Raw genomic sequence first — 16297 nt, 5'->3', positions numbered from 1 at the left:
ATGACTAGCAAGCAATCGCAAAGATGTCCTCAGTGTCACATGAGCTCATGGCCACAGCCGGTGGTTTGTGCCCAGCTGATCCATGATTCCTCTCTGAAAGTGAATGGAACACACACACACACATACACATGCATATGTGTATATATAAATTCATATATATAATATATTATTTTTTATTATCCATGCTTCATTTTTCTCAGGAAAGGATCCATGGCTTTCATTAAATTTGTAGGAATGTCCATGGCCCCCAGGAGGTTAAGAACCACTAATTTAACTGATTGTGCCTGAGAACTAAAGTGAGAGATGCAAAAAAGGCCTCAGACAGGGTCCAGAGGAGCAGCCTCGGAGGACAGAGATGTTGATGGGGCTGGCAAACTCAGCAGGTTTGCGGGCAAAGGTTCTAGGGTGGTGAGTTGTGGAGTAAACATAGGGATTGGGAGAGTGGAGACAGCGAGTGTGGATTGCTGCTGAGGAAGCTGGAACTGCCTGGACGAGGCGAGAGAGGAGGCGGAGCTGGAAACTAATGCAAGGCCCAAGGAGTTTTTGGTAAGAGGTTTGGTCCTGTTTAAATACTAGCGAGAGAAGTGCAAGTCAGTAGAGCGGGTGTATGAGAAGGTACGAGGATTCTGGAACAAAGGAGGAAGAACCGAGGTTCACTGTAGGTGTCTGAATAAACAAAAAGGTGGTTTGTTCTTCATATGAATTTTTTGGATAATTTTTTTCAATAAACAAATGATTACTAGTTGCATGACCTTGGATGAGTTACCCTCTGTACCTACATTTTCTAGTCTGTATGGGGGGTAAAAACAGTTTCTACCTTGCAGAGAAGTAGATCAATTAATATTGAAGTGCTTAGAAAAGTGCCTAGACACAATGAATGCCATAAATTATTAAGTAAATAAATGAAACAACATGCCTGATGTCTAGTGTGCATTCTACCCAACATTGTGGCCTTGGGTGAGACCTGTCCCTAAAAGATTGCAGTGATCTTCTGACTCATCCTGGGTCCCAAGTTTGCCCTCCCCCTGTCCCCACTGCCAGCACAAGTCATTTCCTCCAGATCACATGGTAGCACACTACGTAACTGCACCTGCTTGTATATACACTCTTCCTTAAAACTCTGCTCAAAACTGAAGGCGAACTGGCTTTTAAACCATCTCTGGTTATTATTAACAATTTTATGTTAAGGTGATAAGTGAAGCACCCTTTTTTTTTTTTTTTGAAATAGCAAATAATCTGATTTGTTTCAAATGGCTGTCTAGAACAAAAAGATCAGCTGGGAAACCAAACAGGCTCGTTACAGAGCACGTTCATCAGCAGAAGCGTGGATTCCTGTTTAGAAGACAGCTTCTAAAAGTTGTGTATTTTGATTGGCAATTAAATGTTCCACTCCAGAAAATACAAGTAAATTTCCTCCAGAATCCATTGAAGACTTAATCTTAATGAACATTTATTAATTTCTCTTTATGAATTTAGAGTGTTTAGGTAACTCATCCCTTGGCCTGACTGTGGCTTATCTTGGGGCAGATTTGCCTTCTCTGGGGAGATTTCTTCTGTCTCCCCCAGTCCTCAGTCTCCACCATAGATTGAAGCTTCTAGGGCAGATAAGTCTGGTGTAAGTATGTTGCCTATTCTTCAACAAAAGTAATTATGAACTAAAGAAACAGATAGCGAGAAGCCCTTAGAATACCTTAGAAATTAATTTAAAGGCATTAAAGAATACTTCCTCCTTACAAATTTCTCATTAGTAATATATTCTGTTATGGAAAAACCTATATTTTATTTTGTCTGCTCTTAAAATTTAAGAATTTCTTTATAGATTCTGTATTTTAAAACTTAATTATTTGCTATTAAAATAACATAAATATATTTCAGAACAATCTGGAAAATAGAAAAACCAGGACAAATTATGTATAATTTCCTTGCCCAACACAATCATTCTGAGAATTGATTTGTATTTTTTTCCTGCATTTTTCACATGATTGTATCCTGCTTTAATTGTTAGGGATGTTCCCCATTTTACTTTAAAATATTTTTGTCTATAGAAGTTATTTCCCAAAGTTTATTTAAAATGGATTCTGTGTTGGACATCTTCAGAGTTTAAGAAATGTGTCAGTTGTACCGCGTCCACACTTGATGGAAGAAAAAAATGGCTTTGCACATTAGCAGCTACCTTTGGGAAAAGAAGGGGCATTGAGAGAGACAAAATAGTCATTTGATTTACTAGTATTACTTGAACATTTGAGAAAGAATAAATTATGACTTCTGTAATTGAAAAAAGTCATCCTGTGCTCTCCAGCACCAGGCAGTATCTTCATTTTTTGTGCATCTGTTGAAGTGCACATACTGACAGGACGTCCACAGAGCGTGGTGGTGCTTTTTGCACGGTGAGCACACCCAGGTGACCAGCACGCTCACCGGGAGAAAGGACATGATCAGAATCCTAGAGGCAGCCTCGTTCCCCACCCCAGTCACTACCTCATCCTCAGAGTACCCTCTCTCCTGACCTCTAACACCATAGATTGGTTTCTCCTTTCAACTTCGTGTATGTGAATCATGCAGAATATCCTGCTTGGTGCCTTCCTTCCTCTGGTTGTCACTATGTGGGTGAGAACTGTTTCTAGTTTTGCACGCCATTGCCATTATCATTTACAAAATGCTGATTTAGACAAATGTGAAGGAGTCTGTTCTTAGACGGAATATCTCCCCACTTGTTTATTGCTCTTTTTCATCTTTTGCCAGTTGTCTTCCCATGCCCTCTTTAGGGAGGTCACATGCTGTGACAAGTATTTTCATGGAAAAGATTGAACACATGCAAGTAACTCTAAGGAGGCATGATGGAGCAGTGGGTAAGAACATTGGCTCATGAAGCTGGATCTGAGTTCCCTATCCTCTCTAGACTTCAGTTTTCCAGTGTGTAAGGGGATAATAACCTTTAACTCATGATGTCTGTAACTACTCAGCCCAGTGCAGGCCCTCAGGAACATCCGCAGACGTGGGCTCCCCTTATAAAGCTATGAGCTCACTGAATTTTAAAAGAAAGCTTGCAAACATGTCTGAATCACGCTCAAACTCTTTTCAACAATCAGTTTATGCCTCTTACTCCTAAAAAACAATAATGGATATTCTGTTTAATTCATATGTGTCCATTTAAAAATAAGCATAAATGTAATGGTGGTGTGGTTTGCTTTTCATGGATTAAATGAGATTCTGCTGCAAGCTTTTCTGCCCCCTGGTGGATTCTACTGCCAAAGCACATAAAACAGTTACTAGTTTTGCAGCAAAATATCTCACATAAATAAATGTTTAGTTTTTTCATTTTACCAATTATATTTGTGTATGTGTTCAAAATTACCTAGGTTCCAAATAAAAGGAAGAACATTATTCAGGTTAGGCAAAAAGAGATAATTTATGGGTATGAGTTATAAGGGTAACTCATGGGTATACACTTTGGCCTTGGGAAGGACAGGAATCGGGAAGCTCCTGGAACCTTAACAGTAAAACTTTGTGGAACTTCCTCTATAACACTGGCATGGATAAGATTCAGCTCTTAAAATGCTCACTTTTTATGTTTTTCTATTCCAAAGTGAAAGTGCTCAGTGGAGAGGACCTGACTCAGAGTGGACCACGCAATGGCATCAGATAGTGAGAGTTTCATGGCCATCTACAGGACCTTGCCCCCTGCAGGGCACACGTTTCCAGCAGTCTGTCAAAGCTTCTTGCTCCCATGAAATACTGAGCGTCTCTTTAATCTGTTTGCTTGAGCTGAATGCCAAGAAGGGAAACTGTAATGGGCAAGAAGAAAGAAGCTGGCTTCTGTTTATTTTGCTAATTCCATTGCATTGCTGATTTATCACCAGTGTGCAAAAGGGCCTCAGTGATTCATGGAATGTGCTTGGTTTTCTGTAGAGAATTAGAATCTCCCTTCATCATCATTTGGAGTTGTGTTATTATTCTTCAAATAGCAGCTTCCAAAATTAGAATTTTAGTTCAACAGATGTAAAGCATTTGTGGAATGACTTAAAATATAAAAATACCAATAAATGAAAGAGTTCCTGACCTGTGTTCTACTGGAAACTATTTATAATGTTTATTAGAATAAAACATACATAATAACTGTTTATTTTTGAATGTGCATCATGTGCAAGACATTAGACTGGGCAGTTTCTCATATTATTTAATTTCATAAGAATTCCGTGAGGTAGATATGTGTTCAGCCTTACTTTAAAGATAAGAGACTGAAGTGAAGAAATTTTCAATAACTTCCTCAAGTTGATACAGATAACAAGTAGCAGAGTTGAGGTTTGATCCAGGTTTTCTGATTCTAAGTCTGATAGTCATTGGACTACATTGCATTGTCTCAAGTAGTCCGAATCCTCCCAGTGGGTCTACCTGCGTCCAGGGGTTGTGTCGTCTTCTGTGGGATGGGATGGGTGCCGCAGCCTGCGGGGCCGATCTGACTGGAAGTGGAGTTCATGAATCAGCCTGGACGGAGAGGACGAGTTACATTAAGAAAAGAGCCAAAGTCATAACCAGAAAAGGCAGAAGCATGCAGAAAATTTTTGATGTGAGTCTAGGATACAACAGAGACATAAGCTTGGTATCTGGGAAAGTGAAGAGAGAGCAGAGGAGATTTGGAGAGGATTTAGTTAAGATGTTTAAGAAACAGTCTGTGAATAGGAGCAGATTAGATATATTGGGGTATGCAGAAGAAGCATTATTATTATTATTAGGTGGGATTCAGGGCTTAAGGGAGGCTGGCTGCCTCCTTTCTTCCTGGTCCCTGTACCTTGCCAAGCTGCACAGTGTCAGGGTTTTTCTGGGGTTTTTGGTGGGAGGCTATGTTGTGGCTGGCAGTGTTTCTGAAGTGAGGCCCTAAAACTGCTCCCAGCCACAGTTGTCTTACTGAATAGGTAGGTACCGGCAACTGTTGTCATCGGTGCTCGGAGGCAAGGATCTCTTGTTTCAAGGATTTGGATTGTATTTCCCAACAATGGTGTGGGTCTTGGGGGCCAAGAAATGGGTATAAAATGGTTCTAAGTGTTTGTCTAAAGCAAGAGGTGATAAAAATGAGTTAGATGAGGTTAGTTAAATGAGTGCGAAGTTCTAAGCTGTTGGATGATGGGTTTTGATTTCACATATCTAGGATGTCCCCAAAGATTGGTAATCCACATGGTACACAACTGCTTCCCATTGACTGGACCCAGCCCCTTCTGCGTAAGCCCATATATGACTCAGACTCTTCCACAGACCTGGCGATTCTTCCCAGCTTTTCTCTCACGGTTAAGCACTACAGCTTGGCCTCTACCATTTCAAAATCTCGTTATTCTCACTAGATCAGGTAAATTAATTCCAGTGCAGCACCCCCCACGATGATCTCTGCTGACAGAGCTGCAGAGCTCTTCAAGGATGCTGGTCCCTTTGGCAATGCATTTTATATTGTCTTGGTAAATGGAGTTTCTTTGGGGCCTTCATAAGTGATGGCTAGCAGATTGTCTCTAATAGAATCACATGAAATACAAATTTTCCAGAACCTTCAGACTCCTTTCTATTCAGTGCTTTAGCGACGTCTTGGCACTTTGACCTCAATAACTGTAGGACTTCGCTAAATTCAAGCTTTAATTAGCCACCTGAACAGACGATTAATGCCACTCACAAAGCCTCAAACCAACTCTGAAAAGTCTGCATCCGAGTTGAGATTATACCCATGTCAACGAATTCAGACACACCGAGTCTTTTATTCCATCCTTCTCGGTTCTGCATGTTTAGAATCCATTTCTGCAGATGCCCCCGGGCTCTGTCAGTAAGCGTGGCCGTCTTTTAACACCTTTGGTGTACGAATGATCTCTTTTTAGAGCAAACCTGTTTCTTCCCATCTGGGATATGTGGGGATGTAACTCATATGGGCCTGGAGACAATGAGAGGTAGTGGGGTGTGTCCTGAGAATAACTGTCTTTTGTTTGTAAAGCAACTTTTACAGGCAATTTGTATGCAGAAGAGATAAAACTAATTTCCTCAGAATAGAAGGGGGTGGGGGAGAGGGAATTTTAGTGAGTTTGGAAGAACAATTTTTTTCACCCATTTTTGCCTAAACGTCCCCATTCTATGCCTCAGAGTCCCAGTTCTTGTGAGAAGAACCCTTATTTTGGCATAAGAGACTAGAGCACATCAAGCCTTTACTTGTTGCAGTAACTCTGCTAATATTGCAATTAGACCCTGGCTCAGTAATACCTTAGTTTTATCTACTCCATGACTGGGGTTAAGGGAGCTGTTCAGAGTCATGATGTAGGGCATTCTTGTTTTCCATGAATGCTCTTAGTTGTATGTTCTTATTCACATCGTTAAAATATACCCTAAAAGACAGCAAAATGGACTCCTTGTGGCTAAAATGAGACATATCAAAACTACAAAATAGAACCAAACTGGGAAAGGAGGTGCTCATTTTCCCGGGGGGCTGGGTTTCAGGCCACTCCCTTGGTCTCAAACCACTCCCTTAGGACTCAAGCTCCTCCTCTGAGTCCTGAGCTCCTGTTGCTTGTTGCAACTGTTTTCAGCACCAACATGGAGAGATTGGGACCAGGAGGCAGACTTATGTAATTCCAGGGGCTGAGCATGCTCAGTAGAAAGGAGTTTAGAAAGGAGTTTGTCCTACAAATGACCTTCCACTGGAGGTGCGAGAGAGCACCTAGCATATTTTAAGTGTATCCTGTGGAATTTGACCCATGAGCATGCTCTGAAGTGACCAACTGAGCATGTGCAAGGCCATGTTATATAACCTGTTACATAGCTGGGAAGCACCTCAGCTGCATAGGCGTCAGATAGCATGAATACGTATAGACAGCCAGATTATAAAAGTAGAATCCAAGAAGAGGCCTGCACTTTGTCTGAGAAGTGTGCATTTCTCACTTTTGTATTAAACTTGCTGCAGCTGCGGCTCATTTCTCACACTTGCCCTGTGAATTGTGTATTTCTTATACTTTTCATTAAACCTGTCTTCACTTTCTACTCCGACTCTGCTCTTGAATTCCTTTCTGTGGCAGAGTCAAGAACCTGACAGAGGACAAGGTGGGCTGAGCTCGGCTATCTGACCTCCCCAGACCCTCTTCTTCAGTAACGAAGTGCTGATAGCAGGATGAAGGGTTAGACACTTATCCTCATGCTCGCAAAAATATATTTAAATATGTTGCTGACTGCCACAGGTTTTTCTTTCTTTTAATTAAGTAGAAACCAGTTCCTGAAAAGCAATGTCAGAACAACTACAGCTGGAAATGTCTCAACTGACCTCCTCCAGGTCTGACGCCAGCCCACTGACCCTCCGTTTTTTTGTCCCTCCAAAACTTTGATTGGACAGATAATCGGCTTCACAAACATTCTTTCCTGATAAACAGCCACAAACCTCAAACCCATTTGGGCCGGTTTATAGAGATGGTGCTTAAGCCACCTTGAGCCCTGTGGTTCATTTTTTGATCTCATGAGCCAAATTTCACCTCATTTTAAAATCCCACCCCCAAATGAACATGGATATATGTTACACATATGTTTACCCACTGCACCTGCACTTGATTTCCCTCATAAATATTTATAGGATCTCCCTAAGCCTGCTAAATATGTATGTAAGGCTGACCCCGTAAGAAATACGGACCAGCCTCTCTCTCCCTTCTTTGGAGTATGCACTTCTGACTTTTCCCGGAGGTTGCATTCCCCAATCTGCAGATTTCCTCTTTCTCTGAAAACAAAGATTACCCTCCCTTCCTCCATAGATCTCATGGTCTTTTAACAATGTTCATGTTCAAATCTGAATTTATGTTTATACTTCTAAACTTCCTTTTTTCCACCTGCATGCCCTATACAGCCGTCAGGAGAAGCAGCACAGCTCCACGACCTTCATCCTCAGTGCTGTGTCCACAGCTCCACAGACAGCTGCAGTCCCTCCCTGTGCACATCATGCAGTGCCACCTAAAGTGACAATGTGAGTAATCCTGATGTCGCAGCATGTTGTAGATTACCTGTGTCCCCCTTCTGCCTGGTAAGAAGCATATCTTTGCACTCCTCAAATATTTGACCAAGTCCTACCCACCTCTAGAATCCAGGTTTGATAGTCTATTTCCTGGAGATATGTATAAACTCGGCCAGGTCACCATCCTGTTATTCAACCAAACACTAATCTAGGTGCTGGGATGAATTTATTTTGAGATGGGGAAATCATCCTGGATTATCTGTGTGGGTCCACTGTGTTCACAAAGATCCTTATAGGCAGGAGGCAGGAGGAGCAAAGTAGTAGGAGATGGTATAAGCAGTCAAGAGGCTGGAAAGATGCCAGCAAAGAGCCACAGCCAAGAAATGCCAGCAGCTCTAAAGCCAGAGAGGGAAAGGGCACGAATTCTCCCCTGCACCCTCCAGAAGGAATGCAGCCCTGTTGACACCTTGATTTTAGACTTCTAATCTTTGGAACTATAAGAGAATAAATTTGTATTATTTTAAGCCACTAGATTAGTGGTCTCCAGTGGTCTGAAGATAACTTTTATTGCCATCAGTGGGGGAGGTGTTCTGATGGCCTCTTCTTCACCCCATTGTTGAGAGAGGGGTTCCTGCCCTAGAGTTATGGGGACACTTGACAATCAACACTGGATAGATGAGATGGCCATTTATTAGTCACGTACACTCACAGTATATTTTTAGTGGTCATTTTTTAGAGCAGCAACAGGAAATGAATATAGATTTTGGTGCCAGAGGGGGGTGCTGCTTTTAGTTCTAATAACTGTATTTATCAGGATGCCAACAGGAAATAGAATACTAAAAATAAGATAATTAGAGGGGTTTAATTACAAAGGGACTATGTACAAAGGTGTGGTTGAAGAAGAACCCCAAGTGATGGTGCAGGAATCAGAGACTTAGTTCCTCTTGGACTATAATGACTTCTGTGCTGAAGAAATGAGGGGAGGGAGCACTTATTGGAACCCAGAGGGAGGGTGTTGCATGGAGCTGGCTGCCTTTGGAAAAGGAACACTGTCAGCATAGAGGGAGCTGAAGGACTAAGCAAGCGACCTTCTCCTGCCACCCTGAGATCCACTGCTGGGTTCCCTGTTGTCTGAAAACAGAGCACACGGGCGGTGATGAGATCAGACACGTGGTAAACTTCCCAGGACAGAGGTGATGGCAGACAAGGACAAAGAGGGGATCTGAAGAGGAGAATAGATTTCTAGTACATCACATATGCCCTAACTACCTCCATCAAATTTGGGAATGATGTATAAGAAATGAAATCAGCATTTATATTTATAATTGTTCATACAATAGCTGAGCCAGCATTTGGCGTGTGTGTGTGTGTGTGTGTGTGTGTGTGTGTGTGTGTGTGTGCATGCGCAAATGTGTATTCTTCTTTACCCTTAAAATGATTTGTAAGAATATTTATATATTTTTTGTGTCTTCTATTGACTGCTCTGAAAAATGAATGCCATCAATGCCGGATATTTAAATTCTGACCATAACCATGGAAACAGGAGCCAGGGAGTGTGAGAAGCCCCGAGGGTCCCCCTTCCAATGGCAAAGAGGACACAGAGGTGGATCCTGGTGCCGGGTGTGTCTCCAGCCACCTGCTCTTCTCTGTACACATCAGCCTCGTGACCTGTACAAACCTAGTGTGGGCCACGCTGTTGGGACACTAACACGAACACGAGGAAAACCCACCCTTAGTCATGGAGAATGTTAAACCAGTATTGCTACCAGAATTCTAAATGGTGTAAGGGCCTTGCAACACCTTTTAACTCCAGTCACTTTTTCATGACACGTAATTTTTGTTAAGTGTTCCTGTTTCACATTTGCATGTTCCCAGGTTAGTATTTACAACGGCTCGTGCTTTCTTGGATCAGCCAGCGCTGGGTTAGATCGTCCACGTGTTGACTGTTACATCCGGTCACCCTCATTCCTTGTGTCCTAGTCATTCGTGTGGGTTTAATTTTCTTTATCCTGAAATATATTCTTCACAGTTTTTCTAGTGAGAATATGTGAATAGTTAACCTTCCCACTCTTTGTAGTTCAATAATGTCATTTAAAAAAATTTTTTATCAGCATATCCATTATTACAAATCTTAATTATTCTTTATGCCCTTTACTTTGCTCTCATCCTTGACAAACAAGTGGTTACAGTGTAGACCTCGGGGCTGGGCTGTTTTCTCTCGGCACTTAAGACATTCTCTTACTTCTTGCCTCTTTTGATGCTGTTGAAAATTCTTTTTTCATCTAATTGCTGTGTCTTGAGATCAATTTTTTTCTGTGGGTTACTCTGAAGATTTTATCTTTTTCGTTGGTGTTGTGGAGACTCACTGTGTTATTATTACTATTATTATTATATTATTTTTCTTGCTTGAAACACATAGTATTTCTAGATTCTAAGGATTCATATCTTTCTTCCACTCTTGAAAATTTGCAGCCACTACATCTTGGGGCACTGTCTCTTAACTCTCCCATATTCTTCTTTTAATGGTGAAACCATACAAAAATTAAAAACTCAAGATACTGGCACCTCTAGAGGGAAAGGAAGGAGACAGTTGGAGAAGGGCCACAGCAGCCTTGGAAGGTTTTGTAGTATTCTTCTATTTTTTTTATTTTAGTTGATACATAATAATTGTCCATATTTAATGGAGTACCGTGATATTTTGACCCATGTATACAAGGTGTGATCAGTGTAATTAGCATGTCCATCACTGCAACCATTTCTTTATGTTGAGAGCAGGCAAACTCCTCTCTTCTAGCCATTTGAAAATATACAGTAAATTATTGTTAGTTATATATCTAGCACTACTATAGAACTAGAACTTACTCCTCCTATCTAGCTGTCATTTTGTATCCATTAACCAATCTCTTCCAATATTTTGATCAATTCATGCTGTGCTTTTTTGTGTGAAGTTGTTCATAATGGATTGAAAAAGAAAATGTGATGGCATTCCACATATCACCAGAAAGAAAATCAATTTACTGCTTCATTCAATATTTGCTCTCGAGTGGCTCCATGTGCTGGTTCCTGCTGCAATGGCATGAAAAGAAAGAGGTGGTCCTCGTTTTCACAGGGCTTTGAGTCTGGGGGGAGACAAGAGTGTAACTTAACCAGCCCACGAGTTCCAGGAAGATGGAGGGTAAGGTAACATGAAACCCCTCCTGCCATAGCTAGAAATGCTAGAGAAAGAATAACCCAAATATTTTAAAATGCGTAGTTAGATTTTTCAGAGAGAAAAGGAGATTATCAGAGGACAGAGTGAAGAAAGAACTAAAAATTAAAAAGGTAGCGTGTGAGTCAATGCCGTGGCTTCCTGGCATTCAAGATTCCCTGGTCTCCCTGATAAGGGCCTTGGTGCTGGAGAAAGCCTTGGGTCGCTGCAAGATGGAAGATTATATTCATGCACTTACCTAACTCACTAACTACAACCCAGAAATCTTAAAACATTGAGCGTAGACTGAAAGGGAGAACATAACAGACATCATACCAGTATTCTGGATTTGACCAGAAAAAGATCAGACGTGGCTGACTCCGGTGCTGGTAGCTGTGGGACTTACAAGGGTTATGGTCCTCAGGAAGTGTGGCTTTCCGAGAGTCTGGTCCACCGAATGCTGTGGCTGCAGATTGTAGGCTGGGTCTTTTGTGTCCTCCCGATCTTGCTTCTTTATATATCAGGAAGAGCAGGAAAACGCTTCTTCTAAGTTTGGAAATCAAAGATCAAAAGAAAACAGTAATAACTGCTCCCAATTAATTTATTCTCCTCTAAATTGAAGTTATGGAAATCTAAATGTTTATTTCAAACTCATTTCTTAAAAGACAGTTTGTGCAATTAATTTAAGACCAAAATGCCTTTTGTGAAATCCAAGTTCTTGGTTCCCTTTCTCATAAGTGGATTTATTTCCTAACCCACCCGTGTCATGTAATAAAATTAGAGATTTAGACCCAGATTTGGAGTTTTATAGTCAGCAGAAAGTTAAAACAGTTTCTGTAGAAAGAGAAGGGGAGAGTCATTTAGATCCTTCTCTTTCTCCCCTTTGAACGTGTGATGTCCTTTGTATCAGCGAGTGTGGCAGAAGATGCGAGGAGACATGGAATTCTTGGAACGTTTCAGTTAATCATCTCTCAGCTCAGCAAATAAACTGCACAAAATTCTTGTTCTTAAGAGTAACTATAATAATAATGTATAATTGACATATGATCAGCCATTGTTTCACCATATTTTTAAATTATGAAAATCTCCAAACACATAAAAGTAGAGAAAATAGTAAAGAACGCCTGTGTCTTCACCGCATGCAGATGCAGTCATTATCGACACACGTTTCTCCTGCCCCCTCTCCTTTCCTCTGCTTCTCTGTTTTTTCAAGGCAAGTTTCAGTCATTTATTTAATCAACAAATAATTTCAGTGTACATTCCCAAAAGACAAGGACTCTTTATAAAAAATATAATACATTTCTGATATCACTATTACCTCTAAAAAGTTAATAATAATTTCTTAATATCATCAAATACCCAGTCGGTGTTCAAATTTCTTCATTTGATCAGCCATTCTTAACCAGCACAAGGCCCAACAGAACAAAACTGTAGTCCTAAACATATCAGGAAGCTTTACACGTACTACATAACCCAAAGAAGGAACTATTTGGACATTAAAGGCAGTGTGAAATGCAGTGTGATTTCATTTGGCTGCAGCTGAGCTGCACCTATCCGTGGGAGCAGGCAGAGGGCGAGAACGCTTCCTGACTTGCGGCAGCTGCATCTTGTGACTGAACAACGTAGTCATGCACGTCCATACATCTAGCGTGACACGTATTCGACCTGTGTTATGTCTGTATTTACTTACTTGAAGGTTACTGAGGAGCAGTGTGGACATCAGGCCCTGTAACAGGCCTGTGGGGGAGATAATTTTGTTTGGGGGATAAGCCAGAGTTCATTTAATGAGAACTAGCCTAGAAATTTGAATGAGGGACATTCAAGCTGTCCAGGCAGCAGACTTGTTAGAGCTCAGTTTCTGGGATAGCAAAGGGACATGTGTTTGGACTTTGTCCAGCTTTCAGATTCTAGGGAGGAAGAAGGATTGTCCCAACTTGACCGTCTGTCCAGCCTTGGCTAGACAGGTTCCACAACTCTATTCACAGTCTTACCAGACACGATGCAATGGGGCGAGGTAATTCTCCCAGAACAATTGAGGTGCCATTATTGAAATAAGATAAGCAAACACTGGAAGCCAAAGAGCTGCAGAGAGAGTGGCACTGGCTATGGTGACAGCCTCGTGCTTCACTGAGGCAATTAAAAAATCTAGAATGAGGGCCGACCCCGTGGCGCACTCCGGAGAGTGCGGTGCTGGGAGCGCAGCAGTGCTCCCACCACAGGTTCGGATCCTATGTAAGGATGGCCGGTGTGCTCACTGGCTGCGCGTGGTGCTCCCGGTCACAAAAAGACAAAAAAAAAAAAAAAAAAAAAATCTAGAATGAAAAGCAGAGGAAACTTTTTTTTTTTTAAACATACTAGGGTTTGGCTGAAGGTAAAATAGCCAGAAAAAGAGCTGAATACTGTAATAAAAGGAGAAAAGTCATTCACTTCTAATTGTGCTGAGAACAAAGAAACTAAACAAACATCTTTGGTGTTTAGTAATCTAATTTTCAATCTATTTTTTCCTTACATTAATTATGAATAGCTGATGCTCTGTGACTTTTCTTACTTTGTCATTTCTCAATTACCAATTGAACTTCTATAAAAGCAGACTTTTAAAAATAAACTTTTTATTTGAGAATAATTTTAGATTTGCAGAAAAGTTGTAAAGATAACATAGACTTCCATTTACCTCTCACACAAATTCTCCCATCACTAAAATCTTAACATTAGCATGCTTCGTTTGTCAAAAATAGGAAATTGACATTAGTACATCACCATTAACTTAATTCCAGATGTTACTTTGATTCCACCAGGTTCTGTGAATGTCCTCTTCCTGTTCTGAGGATCCTGCTCAGGGGACCAGGTTGTTTTTACTTGTCCTGTCTCCTTAGTCTCCTGCCATCTGTGACAATTTTTCAGTCTCTCCTTTTCTTTTATAACCTTGACAGGCTGAGGAGTAGTGGCCAGGTGTCCTGTAGAACATCCTTCAATCTGGGTTTGTTTGATGTTTTCCTTGTGATTAGACTGGGGGTCCGCGTTTTGGAATGAATACCAAGAGGTGAGGCGCCCTTCCTGTCGCATCATGTTAGGTAATACATCCTGTGCACGTGGCATCACTGGCGACATTAACCTTCGTCACTTGGCTAAGGAGGTGTCTGCCAGGTCTCTCCACTGCGAAGTTACTATGTTTCTGTTTCCCTGCAGTGTTATTTGGAAATAAGACACTGAGTCTAGCCAGACTTCAAGAGGTGAGTGGGGATTAAGATCCATCTATTAGACAAACAAGTATCTACATATATTTTTTTGATTTCTCTTTAAGAAAGGTCTTTGAGAAAAGACTTTTTAATTCCACTTTGGAATGTTTAGGAAATATCATATGTTGGGAGAACATGGGTATTTGACCAGTGGCCTCTACGGTGGGGACATCAGACACGTCGTAGTCTATGTGGAGTGGATGCTAGAGCTCATTCCCAAGATGGGACCATAACAAACTGAAAAGAAAGGATGGTTCTGTATTTAAATTGGGTTCCCCTTTTCCTGAGAGAAACTTAAAGGGTTTCAAAGGGAACACCAAACATGAAGGAAGCAGCAGGTGGGGCCTACTTGGAATGAAATCTGAACCTTTATCTATACGTAAAAAGGAAGGTGATGTCTTATCCTCCTTTAAACACTGGGAAATCGAAATCAGAGTAACTTGGCTCAGAGTCTTGGCCTCTGTCAAATTAAGCAAATACCATTTTGAACCTCTAAACACAGCTCGTGGCGATTTCAGATGCTGCTACACATTTTAATCCCGCTGAGGAACCAAAGGCACATATTTGTTGAATAGTCCTTAAACCCCCCTCCACACACATTTACAGTGACAAATTCACAAAGATGTAACATCACGATAACTGATTTATATGATAAACAAGAGAGCTGTACCATGAGGGATATAGTCCTGTAGGATACAGAAGTTGACAACTGAGAAAAACATAAAACATTTCTCAAGCGGTATGAGTAAAGCATCTTGTACTTAAGAGCACTTCATAAAGACCAGTTGGAGACATATACCTCCATAGGCCTCGGTATTTATTATTTTTTCAGTTACAGCATAATGAATTATGTCCTTGTATTACTGTACTTTGTTTTTCCCACAAGACTGCATCTGTAGTGCATAATACTTTACCTGGCATACAGTAAGTGTTTAATATATATTTGTTGAATGAATAGACAAACTCTAAAAAGGAGTTATAAGATTGTTTATAGTTTTGTCATTTTATGATTTTATGCAAATGCAGAAACTTAAAAAATGTTTACTATACCCTTAAATATAGAAATATATTTTGATTTTTATAGAAGGCAGATGCTATCACAGAATAAGTGGCAAAGATTGTACCTGATCTAATTTAATTCAACAGACATTTATTAAGAGTGAATTTTGACTGAAGCACTTTGGTAAGTATCTTGGAAGATGAAGGTGAACGAGTCATCCTCTCTGCGCTGCAGAGGCTCAGATTTCCTCAGACGTCTAGCCCACCCCGTGTGTGCATTGAATCTCGGTCTTTTCTGAGAGATTCTTGCCATCAGGCTCTATATAGCGCAGCTGGTGAGACTCCATGCTGGTTCTTTGAAAGCCCACTGCCCAGTGGAATATCGCCTGGTGACTCAAGAGTTCTGTCTCCTGTATTGGATTTTCCTTTCACAAATGCCTTTCTGACTGTAGCACCAAGGTCCCTTTCCAATAATCAGTGGCTGGAGGTCATTCTCAATTCAGCAGTTGCTCCAAGATTCCACTGACCAGTACTACATTCACTATCAAATGCTTCCGAGAAGCTTTAGCAATTTTCCTTTGAAATGACTTGGAAAATATCTCTTTTTATATTCTCTCTGGTTTTATCCTATTTTCCTGTTATGAGGTGTGATCATTCAGCCCTGGGTGCATGATGATTTCTGTACCTACGCAGGGGAGCCAGTCCCTCATCTTGACGCTAGGGGGCACTGTGGCTGGTTCTCGTTACCTTATGTGAACCAATGTTCCTCTTCCGCTCTAGTGGCCTTCATGCCATTCCTCCTATAATCGTGAAATGTGAAAATTCTGACTTCAGTTTCTCAGGTGTCTTCACTTCAGTTCACCAGGCTCTCAGTTCTCCTCGTGTTCTGTATGAATATGTTGTTAAAATATAAACTGA

Source organism: Cynocephalus volans, chromosome 15, assembly GCF_027409185.1.
Source record: "Cynocephalus volans isolate mCynVol1 chromosome 15, mCynVol1.pri, whole genome shotgun sequence".
NCBI classification, from domain to species: domain Eukaryota; kingdom Metazoa; phylum Chordata; class Mammalia; order Dermoptera; family Cynocephalidae; genus Cynocephalus; species Cynocephalus volans.
The sequence above is the reverse complement of the archived record's forward strand: the minus strand, read 5'-3'. Positions refer to the sequence as shown.